Genomic DNA, 21559 nt, shown 5'->3' on the forward strand with positions numbered 1-21559 from the left:
TACTACTATGCAAGTGAGAGTGGAATCATATTAACAGATCTGTATTGCAAGCCCACAGACAAACATCAATATCTTTCTACTTTTGAGTTGTCATCCTAAACATTGCACCAAGAGCATTCCCACCAGCCAGGCTAAACGAATAAAACGGATTTGCTCCACCAATGATACTACAAAAAGGCGACTACAAGAACTTCGCGGTCACCTAAAAAGTCGGGGCTTCAAAAGAAAAACCATTGATAAAGGTTTCTCTTGTGCTAACAACATCAGCCGAGATGAACTTTTACAATATAAAGACAAAAAGGTCAACAAAAGAGTGCCGTTTGTGCTGACTTACCATCCAAAAAGTTATCACACATAATCCGCGAAAATTGGAAAGAAATCGAAAAACATCCTAAACTATCCAAGATCTTTCCCGAGCCACCTGTACTGGCTTTCCGTAGGCCCAAAAGCCTTAAAGACTTGCTGGTGAGAGCTGATTTATCCTCTAAATCAGGCATTTCGTCTGTGGGCTCTTGGAAGGGATGCGGAAACAAACGATATCTGACTTGCAAACAAATACTGAATACCCAAACTTTTAACACTTACTCCACTGGTACGGAATACACCATATTTTGCAATGTTAATTGCAAGACTAAAATGCTGTGTATCTTCTACAGTGTAAATGTGGTAAACAGTATGTTGGTGAGTCAGAACAGCCATTTCACAAACGAATGAACGGCCATCGTAGCGACTATGAATGCAAGGCAGACCTTCCCCTCAGTCGACGTTTGAGATCCCCTGGCCACACTAAGGCAGATCTCAATCGACTGACCATTACAATCATAGACCACAACACTGTTTGGTCGAGGGAGGATAGACTCACTCGGGAAAGATTTTGGATAAGAAAATTAAAATTTTTGGCACCAAATGGGATCAATGAAAAGGTGAAGTTCTAATTCACGCAGTGCTTTTCATTTGGGTTATATTACATATTACTACGCATTCTCTGTTACTATTCCTTTACATTTGTCATCTCTAAAATTCCAGAATTATACCAGTTTAAATTGCAGGGTACTATTCATTTGGGAGGTATAAATACGCATCCACGTTCAATTACTAACCTTTGACAAACTTATTATTTTTTTACTTAATCATTATCAAACTGCTATTTATTTTAGATGTTTAAATACACAGCCTCTGTTGTAATTACTTTACCGTCGTCAAATTTGAAATATTATATCAGCTCAAATCGGTCAGTGCTGTTCATTGGGAATGTATTTGTACGCAGTGTTTGTTGTAATATCTTAACTGTCGTCACCTTTAAAATTTTAGAAATGTACCAGTTCATATCGCACATTTCTATTTTTATTAGAAGCATATCTATGCAGTCTCTGTTTTAAATACCTATATAACCTACGTCATTTTTGAGAAATTTTAGAATTGTACATTGTGTTAGGTTTTAATTGTATAAATTTCAAGATTGTTATAGTTAATTCAGAATAGATTGACATGATTCATTTTACATCATAATCATACTGATGAAATATTTATAAATACTTACATTTATTGTTCTGTGTTGTTTTGTACACGTTTTAGGCGTTTATATATATTATATATAACATTTTCCAAAAGACCAAAAAAGTGACAAAGTATATTTTAACAAAACGCATTTGACTAGCAGGTCGAACAACGGATGTTCTTAAACCCTGCTGACTGCCATTGGCGATTGCCAAATAAAATGATCACCAGATGTAACAAAATGGATCTTAAATATTAACTTAATATCAAACAGAAAACAATAAACTTGCGGAAAAGATGGTATACCGCAAACATGAGGTGCAAAAATTAGTAAACCATATCCAATTTCGATGTGACGTTTGGAATCGAAACTGTATTTGGAAGGCCAAATAATTTACCTCAATTTAGGATAGACTCTTGAATTTTGAAGAGTCGAAATAGGATGAACGGATCATATAAAGCCGAAGGCAAATATAATACAAGCCCAAACGAAAAAATATAAACAAGTCTAAATTGAAAAAAAACGTTCAAACCTATGATTGCGTTGGATAAAAACCGCAATTCTTATACGTGTGCATGCAAAACAAATTTCTTGGTAAAGGGGTCTAAATACAGCACAAACAACATTTTCCAAAAGTACAAAAAAGTGACAAAGTATATTTTAACAAAACGCATTTGACTAGCAGTTCGAACAACGGATGTTCTTAAACCCTGCTGACTAGCATTGGCGATTGCCAAATAAAATGATCACCAGTTGTAACAAAATGGATCTTAAATATTAATTTAATATCAAACAGAAATCAATAAACTTGCGGAAAAGATGGTTTACCAAAACAAAAGTGCAAAAATTAGTACACCATATCCAGATTTCGACAATTAATGTCTCTTTAGTGATGTTAGGAATCAAAACGGTATTTGGAAGGCCATATAATTTACTTCAATTTAGGATAGACTCTTGAATTTGGACGAGTTGAAATAGGATGAACGGTTCATATAAAGCCGAAGGCAAATATAATACAAGCCCGAAAAAATATAAACAAGTCTAAATTGAAAACAACGTTCAAACCTATGATTGCGTTGGATAAAAACCGCAATTCTTATACGTGTGCGTGCAAAACAAATTTCTTGGTAAAGGGGTCTAAATACAGCACAAACAACATTTTCCAAAAGACCAAAAAAGTGACAAAGTATATTTTAACAAAACGCATTTGACTAGCAGTTCGAACAACGGATGTTCTTAAACCCTGCTGACTAGCATTGGCGATTGCCAAATAAAATGATCACCAGATGTAACAAAATGGATCTTAAATATTAATTTAATATCAAACAGAAATCAATAAACTTGCGGAAAAGATGGTTTACCAAAACAAAAGTGCAAAAATTAGTACACCATATCCAGATTTCGACAATTAATGTCTCTTCAGTGATGTTAGGAATCGAAACGGTATTTGGAAGGCCATATAATTTACCTCTACAAAGTAAAATTCTTATTTCCTTGAAAAGATTCATACTAAAAATAGCATATTAAACTTTTCGTTTCATTTTCTTGTAAAACAGTATTCTGGTATGTTGTCCTTGATTTTACTGTTTACTTTTTCATACGGTAATATCGGTTTAGATTCTGAAAATTATTGACCATGCTTGAACACAATAAAAGGAGTAGAATACGGGAAGCGGATTGTGAAAAGTAAAAAAGAGGAGGTTTATTAAAACAACTTTGGTCCCTTAAGTTTTAAAAATAACGAAGTATAATTAATATATCAAATAATATATTTTGCACGTTCATTTGACATTACTCTATCAAATATTGGGAAAAAAACCATAAATCAGTTTACCCATTTCAGTGGGCTTTTTTTATCTTTTGTGTTTTTGTGGGTTTTCTTTGTGATATTATAGTTCTAGAGTTATTTAACAAAATATGTCGTATATATAGATGTGAGCATAACAAAACATTTTTGACAAATCTTTAGTTCCTATTTTTTTCCACAAATACCTACAATAAAATTGAGAATGGAAATGGCGAATGTGTCAAAGAGACAACAACCCGACCAAAGAGCAGAAAACAGCCGAAGGCCACCAATTGGTCTTCAACACAGTGAGAAAATCCCGCACCCGGAAGCGTGCTTCATCTGGCCCCTAAACAAAAATGTTTACTAGTTCAGTGATAATGGACGTCATCTAAAACATATAAATGAATGTATAGGTAAAATGGACGTCTTTGGTCAAACCGTCAAAATACTTATAATATCAGAGAAAATTGACCGTAGATGAATTTATATCAGTTCCTTTTTGTTCATTTAGTTCAACTGTTTCGTTTCTTTTACATCCTTGGCTTTAAAAGTATTCGGCTTTGAGCGTTCCTGGTGGAGGTGAATCCAGAAAAGCGCATCGGATGCATACAATTCAAACAGTGTAATTTTCCGTTTTCATAGGGATGTCTCTCAGCATATCTGCTTGTTTGGAGAGAACATATTGTAATAACATTAACGGTACAAATTTTAATGCACCAGATGGGCATTTTGACAGTAAATGTTTCTTCAGCGAGTGATGCTCGAGGCCAAAATATTGAGAAAATCCAAACCTTGTTAAACAAATTTTGGAAATAATTTTAAATTTAGGCTACTGGTCTCCATGACTAACAGTCCACCAGTAGAGGTATCGAACATATAGTAGTAACAACATTAACGGTACCAATTTTACTGCACCAGATCCGCATTTCGAGAATAAATGTCTCTTCAATGACGTTAAATGAAGTCTCATCATATAGTTTGTATTTCCTGGAGAAACACTGTTAATTAAACGTTAAACTGATTCAAAGCAGAAAGTATTTGTAATCCAAGGCAAAAATGGCCTAAGTGAGATTTAGCACAATTTTTGTTGATTTTTTATTTCAATGGTCTTTGATTTCGTAATTGATTTATCATTCAAGCTGTTTTCGTTCGGTATATTATACGGTATGTTTTAACGGGGATGTGCTCTTGACGTAAAAACTGCTCTTACAGTGTTTTGAAGATTGACGGAAATCGATACTACAATATGTTTCCGGTCACCATCATGAATTGGTTGACTGGTACAATGCGCTTGTCTTAACTCACAACAGACATGTTTTCACAGTTTTATATCTTAAGCTAATCTGTACATTTATCCATTGAGTCCTTATCATTCCATTTAGACTGAGAGTTGATTTTCAGGACGGGCGATGCAGGCAGACGAAGACGCTCATCCTATCGACGCACCCGGTCTTGGTTCGTATGGAATCCAGGCGAATCAATCTAGTTTTGTTTTATATCTGGACTTTTTTCATGTACATTTTTCATTGATTTACGAGTTTTGCACTAACGTTGCCTGTAATTGAATGAATTGATTATCATAAAACTGAAAAATATTCCTACACCATCTGCGCATTTCAACAAATATTTCTTAAGTTATGCTTGAGACTAAAGTAATTGGAAGTACATCAACTAAATAATGAGCAATTTTAACCGAAAAGCATTCATTGTCGCTCCTGTTATTGGTAAATTTTGATATATGTCAATTCTGGTCGAATTACAATCTAATTATGCTGATAGTGCAACTGGCTAAATGGCCAAGCAAAGCACCTATGGAACTGATTTCAATATGGTAGCCGAGACACTAACAATACATGTACAACAGATAACAAAATTTATTTAAGCTTTACAATTCATTATAAACAAATCGTCTAATAGTTCTACAAAGTATAAATCACAGGAGACCTAACAAGGCTCTTAAGTAAATATTCTATTTAAATAAAACCGAGGCACTCCTTTCTGGTACGTTGATCGTTTGTCAACAACATACTAGTTTAATATCTAGGTCATGCATGTTTTGTCCTGGATTTGATAAATGAGTTGCACTCAAATTTATACAACTGGTCCTCAAAGTATCGTTCCCAATGGTGAATGTTGGACACTTACGTAATGCTGATTGGTTGCTAATTTCAAGTCTGCTGATGCAATGGCGGCAAATACAAAACCCCGGTTACAATACTCAATCCTTATGCAAAAATAAGAAGGTTATAAGCGGGAACATTTAAATGAGGGTAAACCGTCTACCCATAAACGAAGCACTATGATCTTCGAAAAATTAAAATAAAGTATAATACAATATCAAGCTTTTGATTTTTTTATTTACAAAGACTGCAAGCCTCAGTGAAAGTAACATAGGGTTTTAACACTTTACCCAAATATTTACATTCTCTACAATGCCCCACAGCGTTATATTACTGGGACTTCCAAGTGCCCAACAAAATCCTTTTTTCAAATTATGAACATAAATTTTATCAGCAATCAAGCCTGGCTTCAGACTTTATGTGAGAATACCTACTCTAGGAGCGGTTTGAATGAGATTTGGATACTAAAACATTCCAAAGATCTGTAATAATACATACGTCTAGTTCTCTTTCTCATTGCAAAAGTATTAAAACATTTGTCCTTTCATCCCTTTACACAAGTATTTTTAATTCCAAGCTAAACACATATTGAAAGAATTGGTCCTGTTTTCTTTCATTAAAAAAAGAATGGCCAACGTAGATAAAAATATCTTGTTTTAGGAAGGTAAATATCGTACTGTGTAAAAACACCAATCTAATTCAATTAAAAGGAACCAACTATGCTTCTTTTCGTGCCGACTTGTTCTTTTGTTCATATGAGGCTGACTTCATACTGGAGCTTCTTAGAAAGACCGAAAAGAAGCTAGCATTATCCTTTAACTTCACGTTTAGCTATAAAGATGATGTTCTCATCACCTTGAAATAAGGAGTTAAATTTGCCTCATATATTGACTTGCATCTAGAAATTGACAATGAAGGTCGTTTCAGAACAAAACTAAACTTCAAAAGAGATTGTTTCAGCTTTCCAATTGTTAACTTTCCATATTTAGGGGTTTTTTTGCCATTGTCAATGTCAGTTCATCTTCGATTATCCCTTTGATATCTTCCGCCTCTCTTTTAGAAGATAAACTGTACTGGTACTTTCAACGAAGCAATGTATAAAAGTATATAAACTGCTACAGTTAATGTGCCATGATCTTAATGTTTTGTATCGTAGGTGTATAATCAATTAATACCTCACATCTCATATATATACATATATATATATATATATGATTTGGATGTCTCAATCATTTATATTAATGAAGCATTATGAATGGGCATTAACAAACAACAATCAACAAATCAATAAATGTTATCGTATAAGTTATACAAAAAATATAGAAAATATTGATGTTATTAAAGAATTTGATTTACAAAAGGACGCTAATGCTAAAATGTATGAAGGTCATGTATTTGTTGCTATATTTTCTTTTGACAGTTGAAAGGATAAAAAGTATTATTGGTATCTCTATGTGACTATCATCTTAATCTTCTGGAAATCATCCGTCAATATTATTGATATTTTTAGAAGCTGTGTTAGGATTTGACCTGATCTTTCCTGAAAGTAACAAAACTGAAACTCGTATAAGAATATTATGACAAATTGTTTGATAATGTTAAGAAATTTAAAAAAAAAATATGATTCTGTTTACGAAGTATACAGATTAAACCCAATATAAAGACTTGCTATTGATTTCTACTTTCTATTAGATTCATCCGGATGAAGTAAGTTGTAAATGCAATCATGCAATTAAAATCAATGTATTTCAGAAAGCCATCTTAATTTCATTACAAAGGAGCCATAGGTTGAAAGACAGTACTTATATATGGGTCGGTCGGGAACAAAACTTTACGACTAAAGAAACGAGTCCAGCTTCCCAATAGTGCACTTTCTATTTCTATGTTGCAAAACAGAGGCAACGTTCAATGCACATTTACGAATGATTTTAAGACATTCTTTTCATGCATGGGGTCTTAATTTTTTTATAAAACAATGGAAATTGATGGTTTTATTAAACTATTGAATTTTGGGGATATGAGAGCGCACCTAATGAAGATAAAACTTAAAAAGTGCTCTCGACGCACTAAATTCATAAAGTGTTATTTCAAATAAGAGGAATGGAAATGTTCTGTATTAAAATAAAATAAATACCAAAAATACTGTTATATACATGTACCACATGTACATAATAAGATAAAACAATAAAATGAAGCAACTTCTAACTTTTTTCAGAATAATTTTGACGTCATCAAAGCAAAGCAATTGGGACAAAAAAGATATGGCTAGTGCACCTATGTTTGAAATCTATTTTTAGATAAATAAACAATCAATTCTGTTACCATGTGAATACAGCTAAGAAAAAAGCTCCAGCAAAAACTAGTTTAAACAAAAGAAATAACGAATACACTGGAATGCTGTGCTATTGCAGAACATATGTAGGTAAAAATAAAACCTGTGAAATGGAGAAAAAAAACAGTGATAGCAGACGGGTAAGATTAAATATTGAAAATAGATGTTATATAGACTTTGTATACACGTAGCTATACAAAGAATGGTTATTGAAACGTCAATATGAAAAAGTCGCGACAACGATTGTTAGCGTAACTATTTATCATTATCCTCATTTAATTTACAAAATTAAAACAAAAATAATGTCTAAGGATATATGATTGATTAATGGTTGTTTAACGTCCAGTGGCAAATATTTCATGCATGTTCAGGACAAGAGCACATCAACAATACATACAACTGGTAGGTTAAAATGGGTCGATCTGGATGAAGACCGGGTAATTTTGACCGCCACTGGAAAATTAGGCTAAATTGGAAAGATACTATTTAGACGTGCAACAGGCCACCTACGGACCCCCAAAGAGTTGATGCAAGGGTCTTAATGTGCAAAGAGCGGGGCATTCTCTCTAAACTAGCATTGGATTTAACGTCCGAATTCTGACCGACGTGGCTGCGAAATTTATACATCCCGCACAAACGGATACCCCACTTTTGGTAGGGTTTTTACTGACTGTCGGAAGAAGACTAAGTGACAATATTTCTATTCCCCAGTCACCCTTGGGGTTGGCAAGATCATAAGAAATTTGATATAAGAAAGTAAAAAAGCGATTTGGGATGATGAGAATGTCAAGCTGCTCTCCAATATGTTTGCTCTAGTGAAAAAAAATCGATGATCGCGTGAAATAAAAACAAGAAACAGAAATCGGAAAAATCAACGAAATCTAATTTTCAATGATGTGATATCATCTTCTAAGGAAACCATGCAACCAATTGAAAAAGTTGGAAATCATCCTGAAATACTTTGAGCAAATGAAACAGTTAAAAGATTGTGTATTGGATCTTTGCTGTAGATCCTTGAAGAACAATCTGGGAATCGTAGATACAAATTTCTTGTTTTGGGTTACAATAATTCATATTTTGTGAAAAACCACACTGAATCTACCAGAAAATATACTGAAGATGATATTATCAAAATGCTGGACTTTTTGATCGACAATATATTTGTTGAGTTTGGAGGATTTATATTTCAAAAGACAGTCGGTATTCCAATGGGAACTAATTGTGCACCCCTACTGGCCGATTTGTTTTTGTACTCGTATGAAGCAGAATTCATTCAGAACCTTCTAAAAGACAAAAAGAAAAAGCACCTTGCGAAATTCTTTAATTTTACTTTCCGATAAATTGATGATGTTCTATCATTGAATAACCCATATTTCAGCCAATACTTACATCTCATATATCCCAGTGAACTTGAAATTAAGAATACTACTGATACTAAAAGGACTGCTTCATACCTTGATCTTTTCCTCAATATTGACACAGATGGACGACTTCACACGAAAATCTATGATAAGCGGGACGATTTCAACTTCCCAATTATCAATTTCCCATTTCTCAGCAGTAACATACCCTCTGTCCTTTCGTATGGTGTTTACATATCTCAATTGATACGTTATTCTCGTGCTTGTTTACACTGTACGGACTTCATATACAGGAGTGTGCTCCTTACGCAGAAACTGCTCCAACAAAGTTATGAGGAGGACAGATTAAAAATGACACTCCGTAAATTTTACGGACACCATCACGAATTGGTTGATCCATACGATGTGTTTTTGTCCAAACTAACTAAGGACATTTTTACCACGTGTTAGATTGTGGTTTGTCATTACGTCGTCTGATCTTTTAATTACCGAACGTGACTTATTCCCGATTGTGACTGTTTTGCTGAGTGTGAAACTGCATTGCTATAAGACGTGTCACGGTACTTTTCTATCCCAAATTCATGTATTTAATTTTGATGTTATATTTGTTATTCTCGTCGGATTTTGTCAAATGTCTTAACGTCTTTTCTGTTATATTCGTGTGTTATGGTAAAGATAATTAATCACCCCCTTCATTTATTAGATTTTAGTTTGGTTCAACGAAATTTTTACGATATATTTGGTCTACAGTTTGATTCAGAAGAAACACCGACATAGCTAGATAATACAATTAATTATTTAATTACTACCACAGTTTGATATTAATAAGTATTGTAATTTTCATTGTTATTAATAAATGTAATGTCAGTATTACAAATCTAATCTTGAATCAATCCTTATCCTATTTTATTTTTGGAAATATTTTTACAAATTCAAATGTGACGTCACTTTGTGTGTTTTTCTAGAATTTCAAATGTGAAAAGTGACGTTGAGGCTTTGGCTAACTCGGCTGTGTATTTTTATGTGTTGGATTAAGTTGTTTTATGTAATGTATCCGTTTTTATTCCGTAGTTAGTCTCCACTTCGGTTTTATCATGTATATCTATTATATAGTCATTTTATAAAATTTACTGTTTGCAAAATTATAAATCATTCTAAATAATAAGGATGTTCTTGTCCCAGGCAGAAAACCCTGGCCGTGTTAGGCGCAACTTTTTGGAAGTTTTGGACCTCGGTGCTCTTCGGCTTTGTACTTGTTTTGGCTTTCACAATATTTCAATCTGAGCGTCACTGGTTGGTCTTGTGTGGACGAGACGCACGTCTGGCGTTTTGAATTTTAAGCCTAGTACCTTTTGTTAGCTATTATTCGTGTGTTTCTTTGTCCTATATGTTCTCCCATTTATTTGTATTGTGGTCCTGTCATGTGATGTTGTCGTTTTGGTGTTGTGTTTGACGTTGCCATAAAAGCGGGAGGTTTGGCATGCCACAAAACCAGGTTCAACCCACCATTTTTTTCTTAAAATGTCCTGTACCAAGTCCGGAAAATGGCCATTGTTATATTATAGTTCGTTTCTGTGTGTGTTACATTTTTATGTTGTGTTTTTGTTGTGTCGTTGTTCTCCTCTTATATTTGATGCGTTTCCCTCAGTTTTAGTTTGTAACCCGGATTTGTTTTTATCTCTATCGATTTATGAGTTTCGAACAGCGGTATACTACTGTTGCCTTTATTTTTCCGGACTTTCATTTCAAAAGGATTAAATTGTGAAGAAAAGCTCCAGACGTATCTGAGTAGCTTAAACAAAGATTGGGGATAGGAAATGCACATAGATTTGGAAAACCAGGACTAGGTTGGGTTATACCTATTATATCACAATTCTTATTTAGGAAACATGCTACCACGTGTTTAAGGATTTTTCGCAATCGGTCGTTTCGTGGTAAATACTAATATACATTTGCTTAATCTTTTTTACTTAATTTCAAAACTAAAAAAATTGTTGTTTGCGGTCACAATATGACATAATATTTTGTTATAAATTTTTGACAGACAGATATAACAACGGACTTCAAGCTGACATATTACGGATACATTAGGATTTTTGATTCTTCAAAAATATTTCAGACAGGATGTTCATGTTGTTCCTGATTGTTTTACTATAATATATATATATATAACTGGTTATATTTTTATGATGTGAATTATTGTTTTTGTTAAAAGAGGAACTCTTAAATATTAAAAACTCAAATTATCTAAAAAAAAAAAACAATTACAGAGGTATGTCTCATGTTTTCATGTTGTCAATATGCTAACATTTTTATGATCCTTGATCTTTCAGTTAAAAATCTTAAAGTGCAATTGGTCGTGTCGTCCAGAATTAAAAAAAAAATATAGTATTTTTTAGCTCATTTAGCACAGAGGGTCACGTGAGCTTTTCTCATTACTGGGCGTTTATCGTCACATGTTAACTTTTACAAAAATCTTCTTTGAAAACTGGGCCAGTTGGAACTATACTTGACCATAATCATCCTTGGGTGTATAGGTAAAAAAGATTGAAGAGATAAAAAACGGAAGTTATCTTGTATGTTTAAACGCTACCTAGAGACTATATTTCCATATATCAATATCCTGTATCTTCTCCGGGGTTGTAGTGACAATTTTCCAAATTAAGAAGAAAGTCGGATCATAAGCTGCTTGTCTGTCCTTTTTTATACAGATTATGTACTTCCTCTGAAAGTGAATGCATGTTTTTCTCATGATTTGAATTATTTTTGGCCAGGAGAGTGGATAGCTGAGATAGGCTGTAAAGAACATCATCGACTCTTGATTTTTAAATCTGGGTAGGCGTTTTGTTCTTTTGGCTGCAAGTATAGTCAGTTATTCTCCTGGAAATAAATATCAAAGTTTCAACATACAAACGGCTTGCATTTAGATTTTAACTTTTAACACATAATAAAATACTGGAGGACTACACAGACTTTCGCCAAATAATCGTCTCCTGTTAGTTTTTGTGTGGCTTGGTAGTTAACCGTGTTATCATCTTCTAAGTTTTCTGTTTGACGTTTCATCTCAAACCATATAAAACCCTTGTACCGGTTTTATGGGAGATGTATTCACCAAATATAGTCTGGCCTAGTCGGGAAGAATGGTTTCAATTACACGGAAACTGGTCGAAGCTTCCAAATGTTTTTGCAGCCATTGATGGTACATCCTATGTAATATACAGATCTCAAGTTGAACCACATCATCAATTTTATACTTTTACCAAAATGCCCGTTATCCGTGGTTTTCTTTGACATCAATACGATGCGCAGCTATACAACCTTCTTCAAAGATTTGAGACTAACTTGGAATTGAATTTCCCTCCAAACTTTGTTATCTTAGGTAATAAGATATATGCAAACCGTCCACCAATTTTTACGCCATATAGGAGACACCAATTAAGACAAACTTTGCGAAGGGAAAATAGAAAATGTAAATAGAAGAATTTCAGAGTGTCGAACAAGCTATAAGACGTTTAAAAACATTTAGGTTGTTGGAACTTTGTGGAGAAATCCAAGACACGATTTAAATCAAATTGTTAAAGTGTGTGTTGTGTGTAGAGACAAACAGGGTTATTTATGAAACATATTCTACTCATATTATTCCATTCTTTACCTTTTTATATATTTTTTAAATTTTTTTTTTTTTTCGCACTCCCAAATCAAATAAATACAAATATGTATATTAATATCTTTGAATGGCCCATGTATGTCTTAAAATTTGGAGTCGACGTTAACGATATTGTATCAAGAACACCACAAAGGTAAACTATACTATGACTGGGTACTTTTCAATGCAATTGCATTTTGAGAAAGTCCACACTTAAATCTTGTATCGGCAATGTTATTTAACATCAGCGCAGTGTTTAAATCCCTTTCCTTACACATCTTTTAACACCCAATCGTGTCATTTTTTTTCATTTTCATGTCAACGGTTTAAAGACATATTCAGACAAGTAGATTTAATTAGACATCTTGCTACTTGGGAGAAGGATTTTCGAAATGATCAGAAAATGAATAAAATATGGTGAAAATCATTTTTTTTTTTTGATGTACAGCATTCCATCAAGTATCCCTGTTTCACACAATTATTACTGAATATCCAGGGAGAAAATCATTTTTTAATATGCAACTCTTAATTTGATATATGTTTATTTGAAAATAAAATTTCGTTATCTCATCCCTCATTGTGTACAGTGTTTCACGTCTTGGGTCCTTGTCTTTTCGAATCACCAACCCTTTCTTGAAAAAAATCATCATAGATACCAGGATTAAGATTTTGTATGCCAGACGCGCGTTTTAACTACAAAAGATTCATCAGTGATGCTCGAATAAAAACAGTTAATAAGGCCAAATAAAGTACAAAGTTGATTCTCAAAACTTCCAAAAGGTTTTGCCAAATACAGCTAGCATGGTAATTATCATATTCATTAAAGGATTTTGTCAACTGTATCACCTTCATGAGGACTGTAGGGTTCTACGTTCCTAAATTTATTATCAAATCGGTCTACTGGATATATTGAAGCACGCTTGGAGTATTTTTGATTTTAAACATATTTTATTCATTAAGATATGAAAAGGATTGAGCAACAGGCACAGCTTATAAAAGCTCTCTCCATATTACATGTACAAGGTATAATTCAATTATAACAACTGTATTTAAAATAATGTAATATAGTGGAACATGCATGCTACTTATGAGCACACACGAGCAAATATATGTTTACAGTGTTACTTAATAAATGTAAAGTATATTTAAGTATATAGGCAATTACTCATCATTTATTCGAGTACCTTGAATCATGCAAATATCCTTTATAAGTAATTAGAAATATATATGTATGGCTTGAAAGAGACACTAAGCTTACTTAGTGGAATAAATGAATTAATGTTGAAGTGGAGGAGTAAAAAATAAAAAATAAAACTAAATAAAACAAAAAATGAGTAAATTTCAAACAAAACGTTGAGTGTCACTGATATATTTCTGAACAGATTTATAAATAGCAATATTCATATCATACGCAAATAATCTGTTTCCAAAAAGTAATAATTTAATATCTATGTCAACATTATCAGCAATTGAGTAAATGGAATCAAGTAGGATCTGTCTTACATCATTGTACTTAGGGCAAATAAAAAAAGAAATGTTGGTTATCCTCAACAGGGTGATTACAGTTACACGCTTGAAGTACTCGTTATTCCAGATTTGAAAAATTCAATGATTAAGCCGAGTAGTCCCTGAATTTCAAAGTAATTACAAAGCAAAGCATAGGAGTGAAAACTTAATTGTATAGACCATAGTGAAGTGCATGGTATGTTGCAGTATAAACAAAACTTTTTTTTTAGTACAGACAACGTAACTGACGTAACATAGAGGTCAGTTTACATCTGAAAGTAGTGACAACTTTTAGAAAGGAAATAATTCGGACAAGTTTAGGGAAAAGGAAATTGGACATATTTGTGCGTTTTGTGATTTGAAGGACACGTTTGAGCGAAAAAGGCATCAGCGAGAAGAATACGTTTGGCAAAATTCTCATCAAAGATTCATAGTGTTACATAGATCCTACTATTACATACATACGGCAGAAAACGCAATAATTATACGATAAGGGTTCAAATACAAATTATTACGGAAAATCCGCAAAAAAATACTTCCCTAGAATTTTAAATTCTTTCATATTCTGAACTGATTAGGTTGTTTATACATCATAGCTTCATTCATTTTAATAATTACAATGACAACTGCTTAAGATTTTAACCAAATCTAAAATGAGTAGTACTCATCCCTAAAAAATGTAATCACACAGTGCTTATTTGCAGACAATTTAGTTTAACTGAAAATGATATTTCTGCCGTCATCATTCACAATTAAAAAATATTTCTTGTCGTATATTGGGGACAGAAAAACATTACAAATAGGTAAAAAGCTTCGCTAAAATCACGCATGTATTCCAAAAGATAAAAAACCAAAACAATCGAGCTCTGAAAATAACTTGTGTTCAGGACGAGAACAATTTAATAACACAAACAATAGGTAGCTTATGTGATAGCGATCGTCCAGAATGAAGGTCGTGAAATTTGGACTGCTACTGGAAAATTTTATTAAATTGGTCAGGAACAGAACTTTTACCTTGCAAACGGCCACCTACTGACCCCTCAAAGAGTTGTGCATGAGTTCTTGACGTGCACTTAGCGTGGCATTCCCTCGTCACGAGTCATCGGATTTAATGTCCCGATTCTGACCGGATCCTTCACTTACCAAGGACGAATTGCAAGGAAACCTTCAATTTTTACTTTTCTCCTGTAGGTATAAATATCAAACAAGGTGTTATTTCTGAGACCCGATACCGCTTACTCTATACAACATTATACAATTGCAAACAACATATCAAATCATTCTATAATATATAAGCTATGTTTTGTGTGCTGTTGTTTGTCTTTTCATCTTTTGTTTTTTTGCTTTTGTCATGGCGTTGTCACTTTTTTTTCGACATATGAGTTTGGATATCCCGTTGGTATATTTCGCCTCTCTTTTATATACAACGAAAGATACGGACGCACATGTACATTGCAGTATTTACCATCCAATCCGTGAAAAGAGGTAACATATTATTTTCAGATACATTTTTCACTTATTATAATCATTAATTTCAGCGAGTATTTCCGTCTCACATAGTTCTCAGGGTGACCATAAAATTACGTTTAAAAAATAAACATGAAAGTATGGTATATATCTGGATATTTTATTTGAAGACAATGCTGATGGACGACGGAAAGCTGACTCTATGAGAAACACCGAAGTTTCAGTTTTTCTATTCATTAATTTCTCATTCTTGAAGACAAACAGTCAGTTTTATACTTGGCTTTGTTATATTAACTTCCCTTTATGTTTTTCTCTTTATTTATAGAAAGCACTGATCCTCGCTGTATGAGTTTAAAGAAACCATAATTATAACTTATAGATCAAAGTATCTGGCCAACAAAGGTTCTGGCATTGTTCTTGATTTGAGAGGAAACAGATATGTCTTGTCTCACAATTAGTACTATATATTCAAAAACAATTCAATTGATGATGAAGAAAGAAAAATTGTACGTATCCCCTTCAATGGCATACGAGTTTTGTCGGAAGCTAGGAAAAACATTTCAAAAATTGAAATTGACACGGGCAATGTATGTATCATTATGACAAATACATCAGATACAACATTAGAAGAATAAACAAGTACAATCTTTAAAAAGGATATTCGACTTCTTAAGATGGGAGTAAAATCTGTTTTGTCAAATTTAAACGAACTAAATTTGACGTCTATAGTCTTAACCATTCTTAAAATTAAGCACACATACTTGTCATTTACAAATATACATATATACCGTTAACTTGTAAAGGTATGTAGAGTATTTTCTCAGAGACAAGTGCCTGTGAAATTAAAATAAAATAAAAGATATGTCATTGATAACTATGCATTTTTGCGCCTGTCACAAGTCAGGAGCCTCTGGCCTTTGTTAGTCTTGTATCATTTTTAATTTTAGTTTCCTGTGTATAATTTGGAGTTTAGTATGACGTCCATTATCACTGAACTAGTATACATATTTGTTTAGGGGCCAGCTGAAGGGCGCCTTCGGGTGCTGGAGTTAACGCTGCATTAAAGATCCATTGGTGGCCTTCGGCTGTTGTCTGCTCTATGGTCGGGTTGTTGTCTCTTTCACACATTCCCCATTTCCATTCTCAATTATAAGCATAAATTTAACAATCAGAGACGCAAACCCTTTCGGCGGCGCGTATTATGGACGGACGCCAAATGGAAATGATCTATACCACATCTTTTGACAGGTAGTTAACTTTGCTATATCAATTTTGAGACACACCCCTTTTTGACACTCTTTATTTCAAGTTTTATATTTTGTACCTTTACTGTGTATAGGGGTATCATCCTTATGAAACATACTGTAAATTGCAACAATTATTTTACTGTTAATCTATATTATTGATGCCTAATATAATATATTTTGCCACAAAGCCTTCAGCCATGAAAAAAAGCAGTTAAGGAAGCAGTCTGGGGAATCCTGGGGGGATTTCTGACCATCCTTCAAGGGTTACCTCGGGGATATTTTGGACAACCAGGGCCAGGACAAATCGGTCCTGCTAAAAGAAAGGGAAGTGAAAAGGATAGAAAGATACAAGTATCTAATATAATAATAATGCTTATATGACTTGTGACTAATGTGTAAAGACGTAGGATAATCGGATTGTCAGTTGGCCAACATTCATGGAAACAAAAGTAAAAAGTAATAATGTACTAAAACTAAACTAGAAAAAATCAAACAAAACTAAACACAATTACAACATGCAAATGAACACAAATCAATGGACATGCAAATGAAAAAAATTATCACAAACAAAAGTCAAAATTCAAACATAATATACACAACTAAAAAGTTAGTTAGTAAAAATTAAAACAAATCAGCAAAATATGTCTCATCACAACCACAACCATATACTCTGATTGCTGTCAAGATCTAGGACGTTTCGTTACTTGGAACTTCAAATACTTTCAGATTGATTTAATCTAAATTTCACTGACTTTATATTGACTTTGCAATATGACACTAGCTGTATGGCTTACTATATTTTCACTTATTTAATATTGCACTAATTTCACAGCTTTCTGCTGACATGACACTTCTGGTTGATATTATCGTCACATTTTTAATCACCAACCTTTAAATATATATATCGGATCACGAATACTAACTGCATTTACACTATAATACCTCCGGTAATTAATACTTCACCATTATCTTCCGGTTTCTCAAATGAACGTAACTACCAATCAATTTACACCAACTTCCGTATACGCAAAATACATATTTTCTGCCGCATAACATAATAACTTGCCGTTGTATGATACGATAATTAAATTTCGTAACTGGTATTTGGGAAGATCTGTGTCAATAAATGGGACATACTTTGTCTGACCGTTTAAACGCTGCCGCTTCAAAACTGAGCATAAAACTGCATAGAAAAACCCCTGAAACAAATAATTGAACCCCAAATAAAATTCATATTCAAACGGAAACAAGATTCAACACCATAAATCGACTGCCACTTGATAAAAAGACTCTAGGTCTGTTCGATATACCAAAATGACAAGTAAATGATAACACCGTCAAAAATAGAAATAAATGATCTTACCTGAGCAAATTCAATATATTGTCCTGTGAAACTCCATGTCCTGAACTAATAATTCTGATGTATCACCAAATATAAATGAACTGTAGCAGACTAAACGTCTGTTCATATCAAAATATAGTGCTCTGCCTAACCACTTTACCTGTATAAAAACCATGTGTTGCCTGTCACATGATTTATCTGGCGCGCAAATTAATGAGTTGAATAACAATCAATATGCAATTTAAACATACCTTTATAATCCATAAAAATAAGATAGTGAGCTCCAATTTTAATGTTATATTTAACATTGCCATAAAAGCGGGAGGTTCAAGCCACCATTTTTTTCTTAAAAATGTCCTGTACCAAGTCAGGAAAATGGCAGTTGTTATCGTATAGTTTGTTTCTGTGTGTGTTGCATTGTCGTTTGTTGTTTGTTCACTTCAGTGTTTCTGTTGTTTCGTTGTCCAAATGTACTATATTGTATTGTTTATTTGCGTAATTCTCTGTCCGTAATGTTGTACTGTATTCATATCATGTAATGGTGTCATTTTAGTGTTATATTTAACATTGCCATAAAAGTGCGAGGTTTGGCTAACCACAAAACCAGGTTCAACCCACCATTTTTTTCTTAAAATGTCCTGTACCAAGTCAGGAAAATGGCCATTGTTATATTATAGTTCGTTTCTCTGTGTGTTACATTTTAATGTTGTGTTTCTGTCGTGTCGTAGTTCTCCTCTTATATTTGATGTGTTTCCCTCAGTTTTAGTTTGTAACCTGGATTTGGTTTTTCTCAATCAATTTATGAATTTCGAACAGCGGTATACTACTGTTGCCTTTATTATGCATGTCATAAATATCAATTTATGAATAATAAGCAAATAATTAATAATAAATAAAAATCACATAATGAAGTTCGTCACATATTGCCAACCAAAGGAAAGGTAGACAAACAATAGACACTCAACACTAAAACATAAAGGCGAATGGGAACATAGACCATGTGAAATAATTGGGAAACCTCAGGTGCTCGAGAATGGTAAGCTAGGACCTGGTTCTTGAACAAACAAACATTAACGTAATGTGTCAACAGTAAACTTGTTTTTGGTAATCGAATCGCCAATTTATTAGATGCCCCCAAATCTTCAAATACAATACTGTTATATCCTAATTGAAATAAGAAAAATTTAATTCAGACATTGAAATTAAGTTAATAATTTGTACATTGCCATCAATGTCCATTATGATGCTACTACGAAATATTACAATGGCAATATGAAAGCAGAAAATTCTTTTTTGTGCGTGTCATATTAATGTAATTAGCAGTATTGCGAAGTAATCATTTAATTTCAATATTGAAAAATATTCTACTCCTGACCAAGCTACATTCTCTTTGAATATTTATCAAGGTTCAGTCCACAATAATATTTAAGGAATGATATTTTTTTGATTCATTAATTAAAAAACGTAATCATGTGGTAATGAATCATTTTAATTTAGATGTAACTGAATTTTGATAGGAAGAATAATTGAAATCATTTCACTATAAACGGAATGTTTTATGTCATGTCAAGTTTGAAGGAGACAATGGGAAACTTTTGAATTGTCTCTTTTCAGTAAAACAAGTTTTGAGGAAGCAAATTTGGAATAATTTATAAGGAATGATCAAAATATTTTGTACCATGCATCATTATTTCTAAAATTTTAGGATCTTTCCTTAACATAGGGTGTAAAAAAGTAGGTACGTAAGTTTGGTCTACTTATCCTTTATTTCAAATGAACTGAACAAAATATTATGATCTTTCCTTATAGATTAACTCAAATATGATTTTTCAATGTACTTATCTTTTGTTTAATGAAACCTTTTTTATTGCAAAATGAATGAAAAGTTTAGTCTAATCAAACTATAACTTGTTCATGTAAGTTTATTTGTATATTTTGTTTATTGTTTTATTATTTTCAAATGTGTCCTTTATAATATGGTAATTAATTTATAATGTTTTAAATGTGTCCTACATAATATGGTAATTATAAATAGTAAAATCACAAAAATACTGAACTCCGAGGAAAATTCAAAACGGAAAGTCCCTAATCAAATGGCAAAATCAAAAGCTCAAACACATCAAACGAATGGATAACAACTGTCGTATTCCTGACTTGGTACAGGCATATTCTTATGTAGAAAATGGTGGATTGAACGTGGTTTTATAGCTAGCAGCTAAACTGCTCACCTGTATGACAACCGCACCAGACTCCATTATACCGACAACGACGCGCGAACAAAACAAACAGACACAATAGGTACAAATATCAAAAACTGGGGCACAGCAGTCAACACTGTGTTATAATCTTAATCACTATAAAAACAAACAAATATGTAACAAAGAAGCACAGAAAGGCATATAGACAAAGCACATTAGCTAAAACGAAAGACAAGAAAACAAAACTTACCATAGCACAATAACACAATGACGGGATGTGTCCTATATAATATGGTAATTATTTTATTATTTTTAAATGTGTCCTATATAATTATTTGGTAATCATTTTTGTTACATTTGAAGATAATGTGCTGGAGAAATGAATAAAATTGAGAATGGAAATGGGGAATGCGTCAAAGAGACAACAACCCGACCATAGAACAGACAACAGCAGAAGGTCACCAACAGGTCTTCAATGCAGCGAGAAATTCCCGCACCCGGATGCGTCCTTCAGCTGGCCCCTAAACAAATACAAAAGACTAACTTTTAGGCAATATCAGAACACAATATTTCTATGACTTTCTGTTATATTTCTTTCTTTATCGAATTATGACTATTGAACAGCGGTATACTACTGTTGCCTTTATTTATATGTACTATAAGTATAGTTTTGTAATTATTTTTTTTTTTATTTCAAAATATGATTCAGCGCTGGGCAATTTGGAAGATACAATTATAGCATCTAAACTGAAATAGTATTAGACAGACATTACAGGTACCAATTCTTTAAAGGTTGCTATCTATTCATATATGTACTATTAAATTTAAAATATGATTACATAATGGGTCAAGTTATATCCATTTGTACAAAAATTATTGTACATGCATGTTGAAGAAGAAAATTAAAGCGCCAAAGACCAACATTTTGAGACAAAAACAAACCTGTAGATGGAGAGAAAAAAACTGATGTTTTCTTAAATGATCAAAATTGGTAAGCACTTCCTGCTTCTTGCAAGTCACCTGCCAGGTTTACAATGAAGTTGTATTAGAAAA

Source organism: Mytilus californianus, unplaced genomic scaffold (assembly GCF_021869535.1).
Source record: "Mytilus californianus isolate M0D057914Y unplaced genomic scaffold, xbMytCali1.0.p SCAF_19, whole genome shotgun sequence".
In the NCBI taxonomy this organism is placed as follows: domain Eukaryota; kingdom Metazoa; phylum Mollusca; class Bivalvia; order Mytilida; family Mytilidae; genus Mytilus; species Mytilus californianus.